Source organism: Schistocerca americana, unplaced genomic scaffold (assembly GCF_021461395.2).
Source record: "Schistocerca americana isolate TAMUIC-IGC-003095 unplaced genomic scaffold, iqSchAmer2.1 HiC_scaffold_42, whole genome shotgun sequence".
Taxonomy (NCBI): Eukaryota; Metazoa; Arthropoda; class Insecta; order Orthoptera; family Acrididae; genus Schistocerca; species Schistocerca americana.
In genome coordinates this window covers 2,499,841-2,526,033 of record NW_025726148.1, presented here as the reverse complement: position 1 = coordinate 2,526,033, position 26,193 = coordinate 2,499,841, and the positions used below count along the sequence as shown (strand labels likewise).

The 26,193-nt window shown below is 44.8% G+C and overlaps 1 protein-coding gene across 1 annotated transcript in view; it reads right to left on the bottom strand.

Moving 5' to 3' along the window:
• Positions 1–26,193, bottom strand: part of LOC124582596 (caldesmon-like) — a 63,519-nt gene that overhangs the window by 23,604 nt on the left and 13,722 nt on the right. The gene's annotated exons all lie outside the window — the stretch shown is intronic.

Here is a 26,193-nt window from a genome sequence, read left to right as displayed (position 1 = left end):
AGGGCATTTGATTATGCTGTTTTTAATCCTATGCCTGTCAGTCTGTCTTTTATCGTGTTTTCCCTTTTAGTTGTTGTTTTAAACTTGTGCCTCGCGGTGCATTCTTAACGTCGTCAGGGTGCTAATGACCATTGAAGTAGTGCGCCCTAAAACCACAAAAAAAAGAGCGATGTACCACAATGATGGATTAAAGATGAGTATTAACTTAGCTGCATACTTTTCTTATTAGCATTCACAACTTATCCTGTTCCAGACTTCACGCCAGTCGGCGTGAGTTGACGCGTGCCCTTTCGGTAACTTCACCCTGTGTCTAGACTGTCTTGTCTAGACACAATAGAAACTCCTGGAAGTTCCGGCTATAACTACCATCATTCAGTTTCCGCCTTTTATCAATAACGAGGAAACGGGATTGTGAGTGATTCCAACAATCAGCACATACGTTTACAAATTCATTGTATGACATGACAGTCCCTACATGAGCGTGGTAAATGTATTTTAAATTGAGATTGTCTTGTTTGAAGGCTATGAGGTTGGCGTTATCCCTCACCAACTGTGTTGGGATGCTGGAATATGTCTCAGACAAAATACGTCAACACCCATATGACGACCAAAGCAGAAATATCTACGAATTTGATCCTGCTTTTCAACAGCCACATAGTCAAATATGAAGACGGTGTTAGGCTTTACATTTTCAGGTTAAGGGGGGATGACGTCGCTTTCACTAAATGCTCTGTACATTACACCATCTACCCCATCTAATATTTTATGCAGTAACTGGTATTTGGGTTGAAGCAGTGCTTCAGAGTAGATGAAAAAGTGCTTGAAGCGGACTCAGTCTGTGTGTGTTGACACAGCCATCAAGACATTATCTAACCACAGTTGGAAGGACCTACAATTATAGCTTGTATGCTGTTGGGAAGGAGTGCTACATTCTTCTTCTTCTTCTTCTTCTTCTTGGTCTTCTGGTCTTGATCATCACAGGACCGGTCACCAACAACAAAGTCCTTGCAGCAAGTGTGCATCACCCAGCCTGCCATGATACCTATTGTGCTATGTACTGGCGTGCAATAGGCTTTTATATGATAGAGTGTGTGTGTGTGTGTGTGTGTGTGTGTGTGTGTGTGTGTGTGTGTGTGTGTGTGTGTGTGTGTAGCCACTATAGTGCAATCACCTTATCAGCTGAGCTACAACAGCTACACGACAGAATGAATTCCACGTGGTATATTTAAAGGGAAGTGTGTCACATAGATTAACGTACATAAAGGTGTACTAACGTGCATTAACATGTGACATTTTTGTCTAGAGAAATGAAAAAGACAGAGAAATTTAATATTATAAATACATTTATTTACTCGAGACATAAAATTATGATCAGCATGGAAAACAAAAAGTTCATTCTTTTTCAAATGGTGCAGCAGAAGTATAGTATTTCGAAAATAGCTGTTTCTTATGTCCCTCAAATTCAACACGTGTATCTCATAATGTTATAGACCCATTGAAATAGTTGGGTGTCCCATCAGTAAATTTGAGTTCAACATTCTCAACACTTATTTGAGGAATAGCACAAGACTTCGGCACTGGAGTTATACAGGTGCTAAGACAATGGTCTATATCTTCTATGTGAATGCTAAATGTCTGAAGCCAGTTAATGATGTTATTGTATACACCTTGAACACACTGGCGCCATCTATTTAGTACTAGTTACTGCCATGTGTAGATTGAATAAGTTATCAACAGTCGAGTGCTGCATGAAAATACTATGACCCCCAGCACATTTGATATACTCTCTACTTCGACCATGTGTCTCTTTTCCTAATCTAATTCTGTCAGCATCACCCGACTTAATTCGACTACATTCCATTATCCTCGTTTTGCTTTTGTTGATGTTCATCTTATACCCTCCTTTCATGACACTGTCCATTCCGTTCAACTGCTCTTCCAAATCGTTTGCTGTCTGACAGAATTACAATGTCATCGGCAAACCTCAAAGTTTTTATTTCTCCATGGATTTTAATACCTACTCCTAATTTTTCTTCTGTTTCCTTCACTGCTTGCTCAATATACAGATTGAATAACATCGGGGATAGGATACAACCCTGTCTCACTCCCTTCCCAACCACTGCTTCCTTTTCATGCCCCTTGACTCTTATAACTGCCATCTGCAATATCACTCTCTTCTATAAATGATGTAGTGAAATGTGGCTAGTCCTCCTTTGAATGTCTACATCATCTGCATTCATCTCGATGATCGAACATGTGACGATGCTTTGATGATAACAGAGCAAAGACTAAATGTGCACCGCCAATCAGGTCATCTGAGTGGCGAAACAAAATAAGTCGCCGTCCTGGATAACGGTAGTTGAGTGGATGTGGTCCAGTTGGCCTTCTTCCCGCCAAAATCCGACATCTTGAATGACATCCTCTGCTGGTGGCAATGTAACTTATCCAGTTGGACTATGGATCTCGTGGCGAACACACCTGCAAGATATTGTTGAAGTAATAATAAAGACAAGTCAGGTTTTAGTGCCATTATTGTGCTGGAATTTAAGCTTGCCGCCATTTTCTAGGGGCTTGGGGGGATAGGTTAGTGGACGTAGCCCAATTGGTCTATTTTCCCGCCATTTTCGTGGTGTGATGCATTATCCTGCTGGAATTTGAATTTCCCACCCAATTTTTTTCTGGAGGGTTAGGTTAGTGGAGGTAGCCCAATTGACCTATCTTCCAGCCAAAATTCAAACTTCCCACCAAATTCCGCACTTGCCCGCGAAAGGCAAAGGTCCCGAGTTCGAGTCTCGGTCGGGCACACAGTTTTAATCTGCCAGGAAGTTTCATATCAGCGCACACTCCGCTGCAGAGTGAAAATCTCATTCTGGAAACATCCCCCAGGCTGTGGCTAAGCCATGTCTCCGCAATATCCTTTCTTTCAGGAGTGCTAGTTCTGCAAGGTTCGCAGGAGAGCTTCTGTAAAGTTTGGAAGGTAGGAGACGAGGTACTGGCAGAAGTAAAGCTGTGAGTACCGGGCGTGAGTCGTGCTTCGGTAGCTCAGATGGTAGAGCACTTGCCCGCGAAAGGCAAAGGTCCCGAGTTCGAGTCTCGGTCGGGCACACAGTTTTAATCTGCCAGGAAGTTTCATATCAGCGCACACTCCGCTGCAGAGTGAAAATCTCATTCTGGAAACATCCCCCAGGCTGTGGCTAAGCCATGTCTCCGCAATATCCTTTCTTTCAGGAGTGCTAGTTCTGCAAGGTTCGCAGGAGAGCTTCTGTAAAGTTTGGAAGGTAGGAGACGAGGTACTGGCAGAAGTAAAGCTGTGAGTACCGGGCGTGAGTCGTGCTTCGGTAGCTCAGATGGTAGAGCACTTGCCCGCGAAAGGCAAAGGTCCCGAGTTCGAGTCTCGGTCGGGCACACAGTTTTAATCTGCCAGGAAGTTTCATATCAGCGCACACTCCGCTGCAGAGTGAAAATCTCATTCTGGAAACATCCCCCAGGCTGTGGCTAAGCCATGTCTCCGCAATATCCTTTCTTTCAGGAGTGCTAGTTCTGCAAGGTTCGCAGGAGAGCTTCTGTAAAGTTTGGAAGGTAGGAGACGAGGTACTGGCAGAAGTAAAGCTGTGAGTACCGGGCGTGAGTCGTGCTTCGGTAGCTCAGATGGTAGAGCACTTGCCCGCGAAAGGCAAAGGTCCCGAGTTCGAGTCTCGGTCGGGCACACAGTTTTAATCTGCCAGGAAGTTTCACATGTATATTAATAAACACACTTGACGGCATCCACAACAGCCTAACTGTGCTTCACACAGGACCCAACAGTAAAAAATTTAATCTACTAGAACAGTTAGAAATAATGCTACACAAAGAAAAATATTCCGAAAACTTGTTGAATGAACAAGTTTAACAGCCACATTTTTTTACGCCTTCAAAAGTTTATTTTTTCCTAAGAAATCAAATCCATAAGAGTACGAACAGTCGACAACCTACAACATGGTGCCAAATAATTATTTTAATGATACCTGTGTACTAATAATACTATCATATTATCTTCTGTGAAACAAGAAAATCGATTATATTTAGAAGTAGAACATCTGTATGAACGAGAATCTTTGGCATGTTTACGTTCTGCTACTACAATGTGCGAAAAAGTGTGTGACTGTGTGTATCCCAGTGTGCACTGCAAAAGTAAAGATGTATACTGTGTATACCAACTGCACAACAGAAGCAGACATAATACAATGTTAAACTGTAACTTATTTTCACATTATTAACGCTGTTAAACTTACATCTAGAATATACGATGTTGTAACAGAAAAATGTAATAACAGGCAAACAACTAAAAAACCTGATGCAAATCGCTAACAAGCACCTGAAGATGAGCCTCCAGTGCTCGAAATGCATAGTGCAGTAAATAAACGCAACTTGTGACTGAAGGCGGTTTGTTCATTTTATTAAATAATTCTTCCAATATGAGATGGCACCCTATCATCCCTCTCTCTCTCTCTCTCTCTCTCTCTCTGTCTGTTCAATGCGTCTGGAATGAGGGAGACTCCCAAGTCAGTGTTACGACTTGTTCACACCAAAGAATGATGTAAACCTGGAAGAAGCACTTGTCATCGATGGTGGATTTCTTCTCCAGTGCGTTGTATGGAAGAATGGTGAAACACTTAAGTTAATGCTAACCAAATACGTTGAATACTTAAGAAGACACTACAGCGGAAGTGCGACAAGTGTGGTGGTAGATGGCTACCCAGAAGACCTGCCCACAAAGAAAATCAAATATGCTGAGCACCTCTGCCGAAGCAAAAGACACACTACTCCTGAGGTCATATTTACCGAGCTAATGATGGTGATTGACTCAGGAGCAATTCCTTTCCAGAAATGAAGCACATCTCATTAGCTTGCTTATTTCGAGGCTCGAAGATGAAGGCTTCTTAGTAAGGCAAGCCACTGAAGACGCAGACCACTTAATTGTCTTAATTGTTACCACAGTGCTTGAGGTTTCACAGGAGCATAAGAAGGTTGTGGTTGTTGTTGAGGATACGGACCTTCTCATCATGCTCAATGCCCTAGCCACACCATCAGCAAATATAAATTTCTTGAAATTTGGAAGAGAAAAGACCTCATCAGAAATATTTGTTTCTAACAGTTCCAAACTGGCAAAGATCAGGTCACTCGTATTTCTTTACGCCATAAGTGTGTATGACACAACTTCAGCACTCTTCGGTCAGGGCAAGAAGGTGGTCAATCTACTGGTCAAAAATAAATGTCTTCTGGAAGATATCAAATCATTATTACAGCATGACACTCAAGCTGAAGCTATTGTCGAAGCTGACCTCCGATTTACGGAGGTATGGCAGGAGAGACTTCAGACAACTTGCGATTCGACCTGTTTTCCAAAGCGATTGTGAAATTTAGATTCACCCTAGCATCCCTACCACCAACGTCGGAAGCAGTTCGCCAGCGTTGCTTGTGGACCTACTTAAAAGTACAAATGTGGATAGGACACCAGATGGATCCGCTCCTCCGGGGATGGCAGGCTTCAGAGTTTTGTCTTTGCCTCATTCCTACCTCCAAAGAACCAGCTCCACAGTCTCTTCTCTCAACAATTTCCTGCAAATGCAACAAGTGCTGTGTAGGTAGTTGTGGGTGTCGGAAGGCTGGTATTAAGTGCTCATTAATTTGTGTAAACTGCAAGGGGATCTCATGAACTAGCTCCCTCCAACCAGACGAAACCGACGAACAAGATGTTAACGAAGACCTGGATTGTATATATGAGGTGACGAAAATTACTGACTTTGAGGAGCCGAGTGACGGGGCGTCGGACTCGGAAATTTCAGACTTTGAGAAGCTGAGTGGTGCAATGACAGTCAAACGTTGACGTATGTGAAATTTGTGTACGTACCTACTTTTACCTTTTCATCTCATACATTTATGTAAAATTCTGTAATTACGAAATATAATAATCACTACTTAATTTCAAGGAGTGTCTCTTCCTGCGTCCTTCATATCAATTGAATGGGTATCACTATATTATATTGAGGGTTATGAACGGAGACCACGTACCTGACAAGACAAATTTCACAAGGGAGCTGAAAAAATAACCTTTAATAAAAATTTTGATTGTTTTGATTTTTTATTTAGAGATAAACACTTATTACTCACAGGTTGTGCATTGTCTTTTTTGCATCATTTTGTTATAACATGTATTTTTTACACTTACAAGTTTTTTTGAGTCAGAACTTTCTGACATCTGTCAGATACGAGGTCTCAGTTCTTAACCCTCGACATATGAAAAACTTTTTTAATATGTTTCAAATTTTACAAAATTTTAGAATTTTTCTATTACTATATTAAATAAGTGCAAGGCAATTGGTTGCTATAGTTCTGTGTTTAAAAGAGTGTACATAAGAATTACTGAAGAACTACATTTGAAATGTATGATGAGAAATGGTCCAACTTTAATGGGGAGCAGTACACAAATGGGTGGTTCAAAAAATTCACTTCTGGTTTCATCGAATGCCAAATTTCTCTCACCATATCTCTTTTATGAACGACATTATTGATAGGTGGGTTAGTTTCTACGATATTACAAAAAAGAGGTTAAAACGAAAATTTTTTATGAGCATGTGAAATTGGTCTAATTTTGAAGAACACTAGTATGGAAACGGGTGGTCCAAGAAATATACGGATGGTCTCGTTCAATGCAGAATTTCATGCCCTACAATTTTTAATTGCGCTGTGTTTTCGATTTGTAAGTCATTTAAGAGATAATCTCGAAAGCGAAAAATACCCCTCTTTCGGGTACATTTTTGCCCCCCAGCACTTTTCCACAACTCCGCCGTGGGGGAAAACGTAGGATAGTCATACTGGGACACAAACAAAGCCATTAAAACAGTAAAATTTTTGTAGCAATTATTTCCGATTGGAATGCTAAATCTACTGGACTAATTGTAAATACTGTTTGTTAGGGTGAGTGTGGCAACGGCCGACATCGTAACCAAAGTATTGGACATTGATTTACTCCAGGATATGGCTGCTCTCGGAACAGAATTCATAGGTTGCAATCACATTCCAGGAAACTGTCGCTGAATAAGAATGACAGAAATAATGGACGCAGTATATCGGGACAAAACACGGGGCCTGCGCCTAACTGGACGCCAACCCCGCAAAATCCTACCGTGAGCACTTTAGAGGTGTCCGAGGAATGGTCCTCTAGCAACGCCGGCGGGTCATACTAAAACCGCCCCCATCGTACTCACTGCGACGGTCTGTCTTGTGACAGCCAGAGCGAGAGCACCAGCAGCAGCGAGTACTGTTTGTATAAAGCGTTTATTTTGCATTTTGTTTATGACCTTCCACTAAGGAAGGGATTCTATTTGTGTTTATCTGCTCTGCATAGTAACTAACAGTTCTTGGTAAAACTTTACGTAGTTTTCGTGTTAGATTTCTTAGTGTCTTCTTGATCGTTTAGAACAGAAAGCGCCCTAAAACCGTCTTTTGTTTGTTTCGCGGCCGTTAGCCACTAGTCACTTGAATCAGCAGTTGTCTTGTGACAGCCAGAGCGAGAGCACCAGCAGCAGCGAGTACTGTTTGTATAAAGCGTTTTTGTACTTATTTGCTGCGCTTAGCTTTTAAATAGTTTTTCTGGGAAAACCTAGCGTAGTTTTCGCGTCTCGTATTTCAGTGAGTGTTTCTTGATTATCAGAGTAGCTCATCAGAAGATTATCTTGGGAATTTGTCACCGTATAGAGTAGGGTAAACATAGTCATGTGTAGGGACTGTGGTTGTTGTGAGCGGACGCAAGGAGAATTGGCCACTCTTCGGGGGCAGGTGGAGGCTTTGTCTGTTAGGCTCATCGAGCTCGAGGCGCAGGCGTCGGCTCGTAGTGGCGTTGGGGCAACTGTTGTGAGACCTATGCCTACTTCGGTGGCCTTGGAATCACATGGAACCCCTGATGTCGCTGCGTCTTCCGGCAGTGAGCATCTTACCGGTCAGCCATCACTCCAGGGTGAATGGCGGACAGTGGTGGGCACCCGCGTGCCTGGCCGAAAGGCGAAGGTGGGATCTGGCCGCATGGCAGCTGCCTTACCCTTTCCAACAGGTACGGGGTGCTTCCTAGTGGTGATGACATCGTTTCCGAGCCACCACAGGATGCCTCGCCTGTTGGGCCAGTGGCCGATTCTCCGGCAAGGTCCCGACAGTCACAGAGGGCGGGCCTATTAGTTATAGGGAGCTCCAACGTTAGGCGGGTTATGGAGCCCCTCAGGAAAATAGCGGGTAGGTCGGGGAAGAATGCCAGTGTGCACTCGGTGTGCTTGCCGGGGGGTCTCGTCCGTAATGTGGAGGAGGCCCTTCCGGCAGCTATTGAACGCACTGGGTGTGACCGGCTGCAGATGGTAGCACATGTCGGAACGAATGACGCCTGCCGCTTGGGTTCTGAGGCCATCCTTGGTTCCTTCCGGCGGCTGGCTGATTTGGTGAAGACAACCAGCATCGCACGCGGAGTGCAAGCTGAGCTTAATATCTGCAGCATAGTGCCCAGAGTCGATCGCGGTCCTCTGGTTTGGAGCCGTGTGGAGGGTCTAAACCAGAGGCTCGGACGACTCTGCGACTATAATGGCTGCAAATTCATCGACCTCCGTTATTGGGTGGACAACTGTAGGACCCCCCTAGACAGGTCAGGCGTGCACTACACACCGGAAGCAGCTACTAGGGTAGCAGAGTACGTGTGGCGTGCACACGGGGGTTTTTTAGGTTAGAGGGACCCCCCCTTGGGCGAAACGATAAAATACCTGACGGCTTACCAGAGAGGACATTATCATCGTTGATAAAGAACGTCCGTCCTCAGAGACCAAAAACAGGAAAAGTTAACGTAATATTGGTAAACTCCAGGAGTTCCAGGGCAAGGTTCCTGAATTAGTATCTCTTATTGAAGGAAATAGTGCGCATATAGTATTAGGAACGGAAAGTTGGTTAAAACCGGAAGTGAACAGTAACGAAATCCTAGACACAGAATGGAATATATACCGCAAGGATAGGATAAACGCCAATGGTGGAGGAGTATTTATAGCAGTAAAGAATTCAATAATATCCAGTGAAGTTATTAGCGAATGCGAATGTGAAATAATCTGGGTTAAGTATCAAAGGTGGGTCAGATATGATAGTCGGATGCTTCTATAGACCACGTGCATCAGCAACCGTAGTAGTTGAGCGCCTCAGAGAGAACCTGCAGAACGTCGTGAAGAAGTTTGGTGATCATACTATTGTAATAGGGGGAGACTTCAATCTACCAGGTATAGAATGGGATAGTCACACAATCAGAACTGGAGCCAGGGACAGAGACTCTTGTGACATTATCCTGACTGCCTTGTCCGAGAATTACTTCGAGCAGATAGTTAGAGAACCAACTCGTGAAGCTAACGTTTTAGACCTCATAGCAACAAATAGACCGGAACTTTTCGACTCCGTGAATGTAGAAGAGGGTATCAGTGATCATAAGTCAGTGGTTGCATCAATGACTACAAGTGTAATAAGAAATGCCAAGAAAGGAAGGAAAATATATTTGCTTAACAAGAGTGATAGGGCACAAATCGCAGAATATCTGAGTGACCACCATCAAACGTTCATTTCTGAGGAAGAGGATGTGGAACAAAAATGGAAAAAATTCAGAAACATCGTCCAGTACGCCTTAGATAAGTTCGTACCGACTAAGGTCCAAAGCGAGGGGAAAGATCCACCGTGGTATAACAATCATGTAGGAAAGGTACTACGGAAACAAAGAAAGCTTCATCATAGGTTTAAGAGTAGTCGAATCATAGCTGATAAGGAAAAGCTGAACGAAGCGAAAAAGAGCGTAAAGAGAGCAATGAGAGAAGCATTCAACGAATTCGAACATAAAACATTGGCAAACAATCTAAACAAGAACCCTAAAAAGTTTTGGTCATATGTAAAATCGGTAAGCGGATCTAAATCCCCTATTCAGTCACTCGTTGACCACGATGGCACCGAAACAGAGGACGACCGAAGAAAGGCAGAAATACTGAATTCAGTGTTCCGAAACTGTTTCACTGCGGAAAATCGTAACACGGTCCCTGACTTCAGCCGTCGCACGGACGCCAAAATGGAAAATATTGAAATAAACGATATCGGAATTGAAAAACAACTGCTATCACTTAGTACCGGAAAAGCATCCGGACCAGACGAGATACCCTTAAGATTCTACAGTGATTATGCTAAAGAACTTGCCCCCTTTCTATCAGCAATTTATCGTAGATCGCTGGAAGAACGTAAAGTACCTAGCGACTGGAAGAAAGCGCAGGTCGTTCCCATTTTCAAGAAGGGTCATAAATCAGATGCGAATAATTATAGGCCTATTTCGCTTACGTCAATCTGTTGTAGAATAATGGAACATGTTTTGTGTTCTCGTATTATGACGTTCTCAGATAATACAAATCTCCATCATAACCAACATGGATTCCGCAAACAGAGATCATGTGAAACTCAGCTCGCCCTATTTGCCCAAGAAATTCACAGTGCCGTAGACACTGGCGAGCAGATTGGTGCCGTATTCCTGGACTTCAGGAAGGCATTTGATACGGTTCCGCACTTACGTTTAGTGAAAAAAATACGAGCTTACGGAATATCGGACCAGGTTTGTGATTGGATTCAGGATTTCCTAGAAGAAAGAACACAACATGTCATTCTTAACGGTTCAAAATCTGCAGATGTAGAGGTAATTTCGGGAGTACCGCAAGGAAGCGTGATAGGACTTTTATTGTTTACAATATACATAAATGACTTAGTTGACAACATCGGTAGCTCCGTGAGGCTGTTTGCAGATGATACGGTTGTCTACAAGAAAGTAGCAACATCAGAAGACTCGTACGTACTCCAGGAGGACCTGCAGAGGATTAATGCATGGTGCGACAGCTGGCAGCTTTCCCTAAACGTAGATAAATGTAATATAATGCGCATACATAGGGGCAGAAATCCATTCCAGTACGATTATGCCATAGGTGGTAAATCATTGGAAGCGGTAACGACCGTAAAATACTTAGGAGTTACTATCCGGAGCGATCTGAAGTGGGATGATCACATAAAACAAATAGTGGGAAAAGCAGGCGCCAGGTTGAGATTCATAGGAAGAATTCTAAGAAAATGTGACTCATCGACGAAAGAAGTAGCTTACAAAACGCTTGTTCGTCCGATTCTTGAGTATTGCTCATCAGTATGGGACCCTTACCAGGTTGGATTAATAGAAGAGATAGACATGATCCAGCGAAAAGCAGCGCGATTCGTCATGGGGACATTTAGTCAGCGCGAGAGCGTTACGGAGATGCTGAACAAGCTCCAGTGGCGGACACTTCAAGAAAGGCGTTACGCAATACGGAGAGGTTTATTATCGAAATTACGAGAGAGCACATTCCGGGAAGAGATGGGCAACATATTACTACCGCCCACATAAATCTCGCGTAATGATCACAACGAAAAGATCCGAGAAATTAGAGCAAATACGGAGACTTACAAGCAGTAGTTCTTCCCACGCACAATTCGTGAATGGAACAGGGAAGGGGGGGATCAGATAGTGGTACAATAAGTACCCTCCGCCACACACCGTAAGGTGGCTCGCGGAGTATAGATGTAGATGTAGAAAGGGGGGGGGATTGGAAGTGATAGACGGCATGAAGAGCAGTGGCAGCTGTTGGGTAAGAGCCCAAGAGCACGTGAACACCGTAACTTTTGGCACCTTGCTGATTTATTCCTTATTTTTCTTTGAAGGCTTTAAACATAATGTAGATGGGGTAACCCTAAATAAATGGCACCTACCGCGCTGCGCTACATTGTTCCCCGACTCAGTGAAACTGAAACTTGGGATCACGATCACGGGCGCACATTCACGGGCCAAATATATACGGATTTGATGAGCAGTGTAAACGGTTTACAGCACTCAACTAAAAGTTTACATCAATACCACCAGGTGATAGCGCACTGCAGCAGTCGTTTGCGTGGCATAAATCCCACGAGGCAGTTAGCACACTGCGCAGATACGCCAATTCACTCGTTATATGGTAACATTAGATCGGACGTTAGTATATTTTATACTGACAAAAACACCTATTTTGTGAGATTCTGAATGAGATATAGTACAATAAGTTTTGGATTTTATCCAGCAGTAATCCGTTTGAGGCACTCAGAACCATAAAGCACATGATTGTCAATTGTGAGAGTGGAGCATTTATTCAATGCTTCTAAAGTCTGTTGAGCTTACGGTGGGTCAGGTATATCTGCACTGTGGGCCCACATTACATGTATATCTGAACATCCAAGAAAAGCTGTCTCACTGGTTTCTCTAGTATTCACTTAAATTTGGGGGTCAAGGACAGTGTGCTTTTGGCCCTCGTGGCTCTCAGCGCCTCATTTGTATTCTGGTCAAGTGAACTCGTTGGTAGATAGCACTATTTGAATTTAATAGTTTCCATGAAAGGCAGTGTGTGTTTGGAGTTCGCTGTTTACTGCGCATGAATCGGCTTTCTTGTGCAGTGTCAACATCAGCTGTGTTGAACCTGTCTTAATGAGCGTACAGCATTGTGAGCTGGGAGTCCCCCATTTGGGGAAGTTCGGCCGGCGAGGGCAAGTACTTACTGCATTCGACGCCACATTGGGCGACTTGCGCGTCGGAGATGGGGATGAAATGAAAACACAATACCCAGTCCCTAACGGAAAAAAATCTTCTGCTCCAGCTGGGAATCCAACCTGGGCCCCTTGAACCTGTGTTAAACGCTAACAGAAAACAGAATCACCAGGAAAAGGAAGCAGGGCCTCTCAGCCGACATTCGTTGTTTGAGAAAGTGAGGAAATCAAGTAAGCGTGACTAGAAGCGAACATTCAACAAAGAAGTGTATAATACGCGTAAGCTGTGTGGGTGCATCGTAATAATTCCCGATTATCGGCCAGGAAATCAATTCATTAACTAATACACGAATTGTACATACATGATCTTGTACATTTTTCCGAAAAACTAAAAAAGGCGCGAAAACTGCCACTTACATAGAAATGTGAAATGGAGAGTAGTGAAACCCTAAACATTGTTTCATTCTTGCCATCGACTGCACTAAATAATATACAGAATAACAAAATACCACATACACAACTTTTTTCAGACAAGTTGAAAATTATTATTATTATTTATTATTATTATTATTATTATTATTATTATTATTATTATAGACAGTGGCGGAAGTTGTACAAATATCTTGATAAGCATAACTGTTTTACAGTAGATGCTATTAATTACAGACATATTTACCGGAATTCAAAAATTTGTGAAGACCCAGAATATAAACCTATGAGCAAACCTGATGAAAAGTTTCATATGCTACGATATAAAGAGGATACAGATATTAGAGAAGAACTGTGAGATTTTAAATCGTGCATGAAACTTAAAGAACTAGTTCAGGCAGCCGTGAATTCTGTAGTGGAGAGCATACCCACGGCAGTTGTACTGGACAGAGGAGCAGGTATTAACTTCCGTGACGTGAAATTTTCAAAAGTGTGACTAGTAAAACTCGTCTACCGATAATGCCATTCCAAAACTGTGTAGTCTCCGGTGCTACTGGCGTCAAGGGACAATTAGGTGAGTGTGGAATGAGAGGTCCGAACAGTAGTATCAGCTACATGATAATGTGTGCACGTAATTTCCTTAATAGTCATAGTTGCATATTTGCATGGAAGTAAGGCGCTGCACGAGTTTCAAAAAAGTTTGCATTTCACATTTTTATGTAAGTGGCAGTTTTCGCGCCTTTTTTAGTTTTTCGGAAAAATGTAAAAGACCATGTATGTTCAATTCATGTATTAGTTAATGAATTGATTTCCTGGCCGATAATCGGGAATTATTACGATGCACCCACACAGCTTACGCGTATTATACACTTCTTTGTTGAAAAACACGAGTCGGTGCATACTACATTATATTATAGCGGTGTATTAAATTTAGCTAACATACTGAATTTTTCTTTAGACTTGGGACTTGGTGTCTGTCATCGATCTCGAAAAAAACTGCTCTGACGAATCAATGAAGCCACAGTGTAATATCTACATCATCTCTTATATTTCCACAACTGTTTGAGATATCGAAATGAGATTATGGCAAATGATAAAACGCAAAGAGACTATTTTTCCTTATGTTTATTATGCAGAACGTCTTCATTTACGGTGTTATTCCACGAACTACAGAATTTTTCGAAGAAAGCACATGCTATAGGTTTCAGAACAACATAAGTGAAGATATTACACGTTTATTTTTGTACCGCGGATGTGCTTTTCCATAAGCTACCGATCTTACTTTTCCTCAGTTCCTTACTTAAACTTCATAAGCTACTGTTTCGGAATTGTCTCTGCACAACATGTTTGTGAGGTGAAACTGTAAACTCTGCTGTGCTCTGGCAAAAGAAGCAAGTTTTAACAGGGCAACAAGTTAAAAGTACAGGTTTTATTAAAATTCGGCACTCATGATGCTTCTCTGAAAATTACAAATGGTTAATAAACCAGACGAAAACCAATTCAGCGGAATTCTTTTTTGATATTGACGAAAGCAGAGGTGGCAGAACTTTCCGAATGGTCACCATACAAGTGAGGGCTCCACTTAATACTAAACGAAAATTTTGAGCGTACGCTTCACTTTAGAACGCACTATACCTCCAACGCTCTAAAGTTCCTCTACAGGGCGTGCCCGTAACCCACACCACCACCACCACCACCACCACCACCACTCTCCCCAAACGTGCCCAGCCGTTCTCGCAGCGTTATTCGGCCCGGGCTCAACGTTTCTCTGTGTCAAGAATTTGTCTGTTTCCTGTCTGGTAGGCATGGGATTTCTGCGAAGAGGGGACGCAAAGATCGACCTTCTGAACGGAACAAGTTGTAAGTTTCTTGAGGAAAACCTCATGTCATGGTAGGTATAGCGAAAAAGTGAAGGTCAAAGTCTCAAATCTATAAAAACTAAGGCTCTGTCCACTAGTGATGGGCAGTACTGTGTTCATAATGCACTATAATGTCAGAATACAGGAGATGCCATGGATATTTTATCCCACATTCAAACGAAAATAGGCGAATCAGAGCATTTAACATAACAACAAAAGGCTGACCTAGCTGATTTGCTAAATAAATATTCAAATGTCTTACCACATAAGCCTGGCATCATCAAGGGGTACGAATATCATGCACAGGTAGTCCCTTATCAGATGTATCCTAGGCGCAAACTAAGTTCACACAGCGCGCAGTGGCAACTGTAAATGGGAAATGCCTTTAGGTCACTCACACCGGTCACTGCGCCGACTACCAACTTCGTCTGCATATACAGTACTGTCATGTGACGTATTACTTTCCCTGGGCCTAAGGAGAGGCGGTGGAATTTCTACTTAATTTAGCTTCATATATAGTATTAATAGTTATGATGGCATTTTGTAGTCAGTCCGGCAAATTTCTCTTCTAAAAATGAAAAAAAACTTTTCTGACTTTAAAGCATGATTCTTCAAAGTTAAGTGAACTTCTTGTAATTATAGATAGTAAATATTTCTGTTTAATTCATGAGTCTCAGACAGATGATCGGCTGTACTAATCTCGTGGAATAATGTATATATGAAAATATATTTGTATAACAACTCATCAAGATTTGGACACAAGCTTTGAAGCAGTAGAAGTACGCTTTGTTTCATGGACTAACCACAGTGGCGTGTGAAGCTAGGAATTTTAAATATGTTCTGAACAGTACAATAGTTAATTCAAAATTGCGTGAGAACAAAATACTTGCACAGCAACTATTTGATTGTCAATGTACACAGAAACTCCTGAGAAAAGAGACACAACGATTCTGTATTCATTGCAGTTTAAAACCCACTGTGGAACTCAGCACACTTATTTAAGTGATACTTAAAGGCTGTGCAAGCATAAGCAAATAAAACATGTGAAAGCCCATAGTAGTACGTTAATCTGTACTCACCTCTGCTGCGTCTGATTATGGAGGTAATCGGATGAAGTATGCACGAACGCTTTTAACCAAGTGTATCTTCGTAAGTGTTCTCGCACGGGACAACAAATAAACGCGTCTGGTAAACGTGGTACTAACAAAGCGAACTGATGTCTGCCATTGTGGTATTCAGTAACAGTGCTTAACAAGTCCACTATTGTCACGTATGGTTCTGCTTGTTTAAAGTACAAAAACTTTAAAGACTGAATAAATAACCTGTGCCCTACGAGAACGCTAAACTACCGTTTGTCGTAGACAGTTTTGTAATATGATTAGCTAAGAGCTGAACTATGTGCAACAGGTTAACAGTAATTCTACAGTGGATGTCATGCCGCGCTCTGACCGGTGACAGTGTTGCCAACGTAAAACAAGGAAACGTGTTCTCACTTTGAAATGAACGAACAGTAGAAACTGCGTATAAACTACATTAAACAACTGACCAGACAAATATGCTAAGCAAAACTCTATTCAGCGCCGTCTAGTGGATAACAAATGTTTTGTCTCTGTGATGCTGCACTTAATTTGTTTTGTATAAACGATGCTGAGGTGAAAAGCAGAAGCGCAGCCCGCGACACATCGTGCAAACCTTGGTACCAGCAGCAGGCATTTGTTCCTATGAAGCAGTTGGTGTGGCGGCAGAACCGCAACAGAAAAGGTGATAGGAGCCGCCGACCGTGTGATGTGAGCTCCGTATCAATTACATAGTCGTATCAAATGAAATTTACGATGAAGACTTTAACGCTGACGTGTGTCACACTAAGTTTAAGAACTTTACTACAATTTGTAAACTGTTGAGCCAAAAATAGCTCGGACTTGAAAACAATCAGTACAATAATTTTGATAACATAATTAAAACAAAACAATTTTGTGTGTAATTCTGTTACGTAGCGGTTGTAAACATGAAGCGAACTTTATGTTAAACAAAAGTGGATGGAAATTTTATCCCTCGCTGCGTTTTTTTTGCTGAGGCATGTTTTCCCGTCGGCTACGCCGAAGTTCGGAGGATTGGAAACAAAGTATAATGCCACGTAAACACAACTATTCACTTTTGCCTCAGTCAAATGCAAATATTGAAAAAAAAGTTCTCATGCAATCCTGAAAACTAAGCCTTATAATAATGACAGTTTATTGATCAGTGTGCAAGTAAACTTTATTTGGTTATTTTATAACTATAGCAAATGAGAATATTTCTGAAAATAATTTGCCATCAGAAAATCGTAACCAATACATTAAAAAAGAGTAAAATTCTTTTGAAAAATATTTAGAGAACAATTAAATACTAGCTGGTAACTGATCGAATGCATGAAGTATGTTCTGTTGATCGTATAACATCATTCATTCATTCGGCTTACAACACATTATATATCCTCATTATCTGTGAAAGACGTTTATGCCATGCCCCCAAAGTGATTTCGAAAACGTATTTATAGAAGTCTATTAATACTGAACTTTATAGTACCGAAAAATGTTTTCTGTTTTTTTATACGAAGAAATGTTTTGTAATTAAAATCGTTTGGATAGACACAGTGCTTAACAAGTCCACTATTGTCACGTATGGTTGTACTTCTTTAAAGTACAAAAACTTTAAAGACTGAATAAATAACCTGTGCCCTACGAGAACGCTAAACTACCGTTTGTCGTAGACAGTTTTGTAATATGGTCAGCTACGAGCTGAACTATGTGCAACATAGCATCGTTTATACAAAACAAATTAAGTGCAGCATCACAGAGACAAAACATTTGTTATCCACTACACGGCGCTGAATAGTTTTCCTTGGCATATTTGTCTGGTCAGTTGTTTAATGTAGTTTATACGCAGTTTCTACGCAGTTTCTACTGTTCGTTCATTTCAAAGTGAGAACACAACCACCTCTGGCCGTAACAACGGCCTTGATACGCCTGGGCATTGAGGCAAACAGAGCTTGGATGGCGTGTACAGGTACAGCTGCCCATGCAGCTTCAACACGATACCACAGTTCATCAAGCGTAGTGACTGGCGTATTGTGGCGAGCCAGTTGCTCGGCCACCATTGACCAGACGTTTTCAATTGGTGAGACATCTGGAGAATGTGCTGGCCGGGGAGCAGTCGAACATTTCCTGTACCCAGAGACGCCCTTACAGGACCTGCAACAAACTGTCGTGCATTATAATGCTGAAATGTAGGGTTTCATAGGGATCGAATGAAGGGTACAGCTACGGGTCGTAACACATCTGAAATGTAACGTCCACTGTCCAAAGTGCCGTCAATGCGAACTAGAGGTGACAGAGACGTGTAACCAATGGCACCCCATACCATCACGCCGGGTGATACGCCAGTATGGCGATGACGAATACACGCTTCCAATGTGCGTTCACTACGATGTCGCCAAACAGGGATGCGGCCATCATGATGCTGTAAACAGAACCTGGATTCACCCGAAAAAATGACGTATTGCCATTCGTGCACCCAGGTTCGTCGTTGAGTACACCATCGCAGGCGCTCCTGTCTGTGATGCAGCGTCAAGGGTAACCGTAGCCATGGTCTCCGAGCTGATAGTCCATGCTGCTTCAAACGTCGTCGAACTGTTCGTGGAGGAGGTTGTTGTCTTGCAAACGTCCCCATCTGTTGACTCTGTAACGGATGGTGCAGCCACATCTCGATCCCTGTCATGCGGGTAAGATGCCTGTCATGTCGACTGCTAGTGATACGAGGCCGTTGGGATCCAGCACGGCGTTCCGTATTACACTCCTGAACCCACCGATTCCATATTCTGCTAACAGCCATTGGATCTCGACCAACGCGAGCAGCAATGTCGCGATACGAGAAACCGCAATCGCTATAGGCTACAGTTTGACCTTTATCAAAGTCGGAAACGTGATGGTACACATTTCTCCTCCTGACACGAGGCATCACAACAACGTTTCACGAGGCAACGCCGGTTAACCGTTGTTTGTGTATGAGAAATCGGTTGGAAACTTTCCTCATGTCAGCCCGTTGTAGGTGTCGCCACCGGCGCCAACTTTGTGTGAATGCTCTGAAAAGCTAATCATTTGCATATCACAGCATCTTTTTCCTGTCGGTTATATTTCGCGTCTGTAGCACGTCATTTTCGTCGTGTAGCAATTTTAATGGCCAGTAGTGTAATTAATTTCATTTTCTCATATTTTTTGCTTACGTTTGTCGTCTATGGTTTCCTCCCGCCCGTCGCAGACGGGTAAAACAGCCAACAATTTTCTTACCGTGACATACTGGGAAAACTATGCTTACCAGTTTTCTCCCAGAATATTCACATTCACTATAAATTCAGAGAGAGAGAGGTGTGGGTTTCGTCACTACTCGGAGGTCGCAAAAGTCATGGGATACCTCCTAATATTGTCTCGGATCTCCTTCCGCCTGACGTAATGCAGCTATTGGATGTGACATGGACTCAACACGATGTTCGAAGTCCCCTGCAGAAATAATTAGCCATGCTGCCTCTATAGACGCCCATAATTGCGGGAGTGTTGCCAGTGCAGGATTTTGTGCACGAACTGATCTATTTGTCCCCTAAATGGGATTCGTGTCAGGCGATCTGGGCAATCGAATCATTCGATCGAATTGTCCTGAATGTTCTTCAAACGAGTCACGAATAGTTGTGGCCCAATAACGTGGCGCATTGTCATCCATAGAAATTTTACCGTTATTTGGAACATGAAGTCAGTCAGTGGCTGCTGATGATCTGCAAGCAGCCAAACATCTCCATTTCCAGTCACTGATAGGTTCAGTTGGTCCTGAGGACCCAGTCCGTCCATGTAAACACAGCCTACACCGTTACACCAGCTTGCACAACGCCTTGTTGACAACTTGGGTCCGTGGGGCCTGTTCCATAGTCGAGTCCCACCATCAGCTCTTACCAACTGAAATTGGGACTCATCCGACCACGACACAGTTTTCCAGTCCTTTAGAATCCAACCCAAATGGTCAAGAGTCCAGGAGAGGCGCTGCAGGCGATGTTGTGCTGTCAGAAAAGGCACCCGCATCGGTCGTCTGCTGCTGTAAACCATTAACTCCAAATTTCTCCGCACTGTGTCTAGCGGATACATTCGTCCTACGTCCCACATTGATTTCTGCGCTTATTTCACGGAATGTTGGTTGTCTGTTGGCACTGACAACTGTACGCAAATAGTGCTGCTCTCTGTCGTTAAGTGAAGGCTGTCGCCATTGCACTGTGCGTGATGAGAGGTAATGCCTGAAATGTGGTGTTCTCGGCACACTCTTGACACCGTGAATCGCGGAATATTGAATTTCCTAACGCTTTTCGGAGTGGATATCCCAAGCGTCTAGCTCAAATTACGCTCCAGTGTCAGTTAATTCCCGTCGTGTGACCATTATGAAATCTGTAACCTTCTCACATGAATCACCTGGCTACAAGTGACTGCTCCATCCATGCACTGTCCTTTTATACTTCATGTACGCGATACTACATCCACCTCTATATGTTGACATTGCTATCCATGACTTTTTTTTTACCTCAATGTATCTTATCAGCGACAATGCATTACTATGCTGTTCACAGTAGTGTACCCGAATTCCTATTTTGTTATTCATTATTAAACCATTCCTGCTTTACCCATATTTGCCTTTGTATTTATAACCCTTTATTCACCGGACCAGAAGCCCTCTTCCTCCTGCCACCAAACCTCACTAATTTCTACTATATCTATCCTCAACCTGTCCATTTCCTTTTTTAAATTTTCTAACCTACCTCCCAGATTAAGGGATCTGTTTCCACACTCCGATCCATAGAGAGCTATACAAACCGAAATATACAGCTTGTACATTTAATTGAAACTATCTGAACAGCATTACCCGCGATTACCTTCATTTTTATTGCACTCCCATCACTACGACTACTATATTTACTTGATGATTCAGCAGACGCAATAATCACAATAAAAACAATTGGACGACAATGATACTGAAGATAGGAATATCCTTGTTTCTCTTGATGACGTGAAGTAACAGCTTCGCTAATCTGATGTTCGGGCAACAATAGCTGGCTGCTAAGCGGTAACTGATCAGGATCATAGCTTGGCATCTTGTAATAGCGAGTGGCGCCTAGTTTTCTTAGTGTGTTCACTGTCGCCGCTACGTTTGCTCGCGTTGTCTGTCCGTGAGTGGCAGCAGCAGCAGCGCTTATCGATAGCGCTTACTGTGGTACCATCTTTGGAGCAGCCTTTAGTATTTCCGGGTCGTCGTGTGTCGAACAAGAGGAGTTGGGAGAGAGCAGCAGTGAGGTCTGGACAGCCAGTACTCGCCCGACCGCTCGCGACACACATCCACTGTCCGGCGGAAGGATGTGGTCGCGAGAGTGCACGGCCACGTCAAGGACCGGATCCAGCGAGGTTTAGTTGAATGGACCGTGATATTTTATTTGTGTGTGTGTGTGTGTGTGTGTGTGTGTGTGTGTGTGTGTGTGTGTGTGTGTGCGCGTGCGCGCGCGCGCCTGTCTCTGGCCGTCGAAGTGATCTCATGGAAATAAGTTGCCAGTCGATGATTTATACTGGGATCTTTCCTGTACCTGACTTGAGTGGAGACGACCGTTGGTTGGTCGTTCGGTCGTCGCAGCGGACGACGTACATTAGGTGTTCCAACCACTTCTGTGCCGACTTGTAATTCGTCCATGTTGTTTCTTAGTGACTGGTTTTAGTATTGTGAGTTGTTGTCGTAATTGTTTTCCGGGCTCCGTGTGTATCTTGTGATCTTGTGGTTTTGAATGAGCAGTTGTTTTAATGCTGTCTGCGAACTGGATTTGGTGTCAGTGGGAGGGTGAACGGACATGAGGTCGTTAGGGGGCGCAGGTGCGTGCAGCGCGGGGGCGAGCCGGGGTTGCTGGCGGCGTGCTGCCACTGCCGGATCGAGGAGGGGCGGCTGTGAGAGCGACGACTTCGTTGTACACCGAACCCTGGACGTTTGAGTGAAGAGTTAACTGCTAATGCAACCTTGACTATTCTGAGATCTCGACTTTGGCAGGCGGGTTGTTGCTCCCAGGGCCGCTGAGCCTGGCGGCTACGAGTGAAGTGATTAGAGGCGGTGAAATATTGCAGCCGCTTTCTCTATTCGTTATTCATCACTGAATTTAGTATTACTCTTATTAGTGAAGTACAAGCAGTGACATCTTCTGCCTTGTGGCCGCTAACGCCCCAGTTACCTGCCCTGGAGGTTAGGGTACCTTTCCGGCAGTGTGCCTTTCCGGCAGTGTGCCTTTCCGGCAGTGTGCCTTTCCGGCAGTGTGCCTTTCCGGCAGTGTGCCTTTCCGGCAGTGTGCCTTTCCGGCAGTGTGCCTTTCCGGCAGTGTGCCTTTCCGGCAGTGTGCCTTTCCGGCAGTGTGCCTTTCCGGCAGTGTGCCTTTCCGGCAGTGTGCCTTTCCGGCAGTGTGCCTTTCCGGCAGTGTGCCTTTCCGGCAGTGTGCCTTTCCGGCAGTGTGCCTTTCCGGCAGTGTGCCTTTCCGGCAGTGTGCCTTTCCGGCAGTGTGCCTTTCCGGCAGTGTGCCTTTCCGGCAGTGTGCCTTTCCGGCAGTGTGCCTTTCCGGCAGTGTGCCTTTCCGGCAGTGTGCCTTTCCGGCAGTGTGCCTTTCCGGCAGTGTGCCTTTCCGGCAGTGTGCCTTTCCGGCAGTGTGCCTTTCCGGCAGTGTGCCTTTCCGGCAGTGTGCCTTTCCGGCAGTGTGCCTTTCCGGCAGTGTGCCTTTCCGGCAGTGTGCCTTTCCGGCAGTGTGCCTTTCCGGCAGTGTGCCTTTCCGGCAGTGTGCCTTTCCGGCAGTGTGCCTTTCCGGCAGTGTGCCTTTCCGGCAGTGTGCCTTTCCGGCAGTGTGCCTTTCCGGCAGTGTGCCTTTCCGGCAGTGTGCCTTTCCGGCAGTGTGCCTTTCCGGCAGTGTGCCTTTCCGGCAGTGTGCCTTTCCGGCAGTGTGCCTTTCCGGCAGTGTGCCTTTCCGGCAGTGTGCCTTTCCGGCAGTGTGCCTTTCCGGCAGTGTGCCTTTCCGGCAGTGTGCCTTTCCGGCAGTGTGCCTTTCCGGCAGTGTGCCTTTCCGGCAGTGTGCCTTTCCGGCAGTGTGCCTTTCCGGCAGTGTGCCTTTCCGGCAGTGTGCCTTTCCGGCAGTGTGCCTTTCCGGCAGTGTGCCTTTCCGGCAGTGTGCCTTTCCGGCAGTGTGCCTTTCCGGCAGTGTGCCTTTCCGGCAGTGTGCCTTTCCGGCAGTGTGCCTTTCCGGCAGTGTGCCTTTCCGGCAGTGTGCCTTTCCGGCAGTGTGCCTTTCCGGCAGTGTGCCTTTCCGGCAGTGTGCCTTTCCGGCAGTGTGCCTTTCCGGCAGTGTGCCTTTCCGGCAGTGTGCCTTTCCGGCAGTGTGCCTTTCCGGCAGTGTGCCTTTCCGGCAGTGTGCCTTTCCGGCAGTGTGCCTTTCCGGCAGTGTGCCTTTCCGGCAGTGTGCCTTTCCGGCAGTGTGCCTTTCCGGCAGTGTGCCTTTCCGGCAGTGTGCCTTTCCGGCAGTGTGCCTTTCCGGCAGTGTGCCTTTCCGGCAGTGTGCCTTTCCGGCAGTGTGCCTTTCCGGCAGTGTGCCTTTCCGGCAGTGTGCCTTTCCGGCAGTGTGCCTTTCCGGCAGTGTGCCTTTCCGGCAGTGTGCCTTTCCGGCAGTGTGCCTTTCCGGCAGTGTGCCTTTCCGGCAGTGTGCCTTTCCGGCAGTGTGCCTTTCCGGCAGTGTGCCTTTCCGGCAGTGTGCCTTTCCGGCAGTGTGCCTTTCCGGCAGTGTGCCTTTCCGGCAGTGTGCCTTTCCGGCAGTGTGCCTTTCCGGCAGTGTGCCTTTCCGGCAGTGTGCCTTTCCGGCAGTGTGCCTTTCCGGCAGTGTGCCTTTCCGGCAGTGTGCCTTTCCGGCAGTGTGCCTTTCCGGCAGTGTGCCTTTCCGGCAGTGTGCCTTTCCGGCAGTGTGCCTTTCCGGCAGTGTGCCTTTCCGGCAGTGTGCCTTTCCGGCAGTGTGCCTTTCCGGCAGTGTGCCTTTCCGGCAGTGTGCCTTTCCGGCAGTGTGCCTTTCCGGCAGTGTGCCTTTCCGGCAGTGTGCCCTTCCTCGTCGTGTTGATGCTGTCCGACACGGCGTGTAGTTTGACAACCTCTTGTATTGTACTGTGCGCATATATATATATATATATATATATATATATATATATATATATATATATAAATTTGGGGGGTTTACGTCGGTCCTAGTGTTTCCTTCGCCCTTGGGTGTTTTGTGAAGACGTAGTGCTGTCTGTCTTCGCCCTTGCCTAAAAATATTCCATCGTTGTACCAGTGATTGGACGTTAGGCGCATTGGTTAGTCGGTCGGTCTACGCTTAACCTGCCCCTAGTTTGAGTAGTTTTAGTTGCTATCCTCTTGCGTCGCTACTACTCTTCACTGCCTGTCTCACCCTACCTTATGTTTGAATTACTTTCCCAGGCCGACCCTTGGAACACTTGCTGAGAACTGCTTGTCCTGATTCCTTAGATTGTGGTCTTTGTTTTAAGGATATTTGTAATTCACTAATTATTGTTGATGTGGCCTTCGGCCGAGCAATAATTTCACTTCTGATGTGTCTGCGTAAGCAGAAGAAACTAACGATCAAAGTCCGAAAAGAATTTATTGGGCTGTTCAATTAACCAAAACAAATTCTCCAAGTATAACACCAACACACAAAAGTGATCCGTCTTCGAATCACAACTACATACAACAATAAGGTAGAAAACAACTGAAATAATATCCTCCTAGTCTCCGCCAGAGACTTCTCCGATATACCGAGCCTAATCCAGAGATCAGCGAGAAGATCAAAGCCGGGCTGCCGCGGCGGCAGCCATCCACGTCTGCTGGCGGTCGATGAACTGCCGGTGTGTGGCCGAGCGCCGGCCTTTATAGCGCTTCGGCGGATGAGTACCTCGGAACTATTTTCCGTCACGTGGTTTGACGTGTGAAAATAGTTCCGGGATCTGCAGCGACCTCTTCCTTATGTTTATGTGGGCCGGTAGTGGCCCCTGGTGTCTGCTGGTGTCTTTGCTGTGGTGTTGGTGTTGTGGTTGTTGCTGTGGCCATTCATCAATACTGCCTGCCGGTCGTGTAGTGCTTCGGGTTGCCCGCGACGCGGGCAACCCGCGGCTGCAGGCTGTCAGTTTCGTTGCTGATGCTCTAGGCGCCGTTATGTCGGGTGGAGAAGGCCTCAGCAACTTCTTTGGTGATAAGGCCTTCAGCCGTGTTACAATAAGTTTTTTTAAGCAAACTTGTTTTAAAAGCAACGTATTTATTTTAAAAGTGCAATTTGGAATTGTTCTTTTGACTTCTAATTCAGGCCTTCAGCCGTTTGTTGTTTGAGGTTATTGTTGGTGGCCTTCGGCCCTAAAATTGTGGATATTTTTTTCTGTGCTATCACACAGTCAGTCGTCTTTTTAAGAGATCGTTTTAAAATTTAAATTTCTATAAATAAAGTTTACGTATTTGTTGTGCAACTGAGAGTAACTGATTACGGCTCCATCCACAATCGTAACCTTATCCTGCTCCATTCTGAGAAACGAGCTCTCAAAATCCGCTGAGTTTCGATTGCGCCAAAAGTCGCACAAATCTGAAGGCTGTAAATTCAACTAAATACTTAAGGATTACAATTACAAATAACGCCCCTCAAACCTTCCTCTCTTGGCCTAAGCCGGCGGGTCCATGGGATCGCATTTATTTGCACTTCGCCGGCCCCTTCTTCAGCTACCAATGGCTTCTCGTCACCGATGCTTTTTCACGTTTTCCGTTCGTTATCCGTCGTACCAGCACCACTGCGGAAGCGACCCTCGCTGCTCTCAAGAAAGATTTTTCCTTGGAAGGGTTGCCGCTAACAATTGTTACCGATAACGGCCCTCAATTCCAGAGCCAGATATTCGCGACGTTTTGTTCTGCCAACGGCATCCAACATGTCCTCACTCCGCTCTTTCACCCGCAATCGAACGGCAAGGCCGAACGCCTCGTCCGAACATTTAAGGCCCAAATGTCAAAATATGCCTCCACCCACACTTTGGACGAGTCGCGGACATTGTTCCTCAGTTCCTATCGGTCGAGGCCCATCGGCTCCCGTAGTCCGGCTGAACTTCTGCATGGCCGGCAACCTCGTACCCTTTGGCACCTCCTCCGGCCCGGACCCAAACAATGGGTTCCGACTGCACAGGCT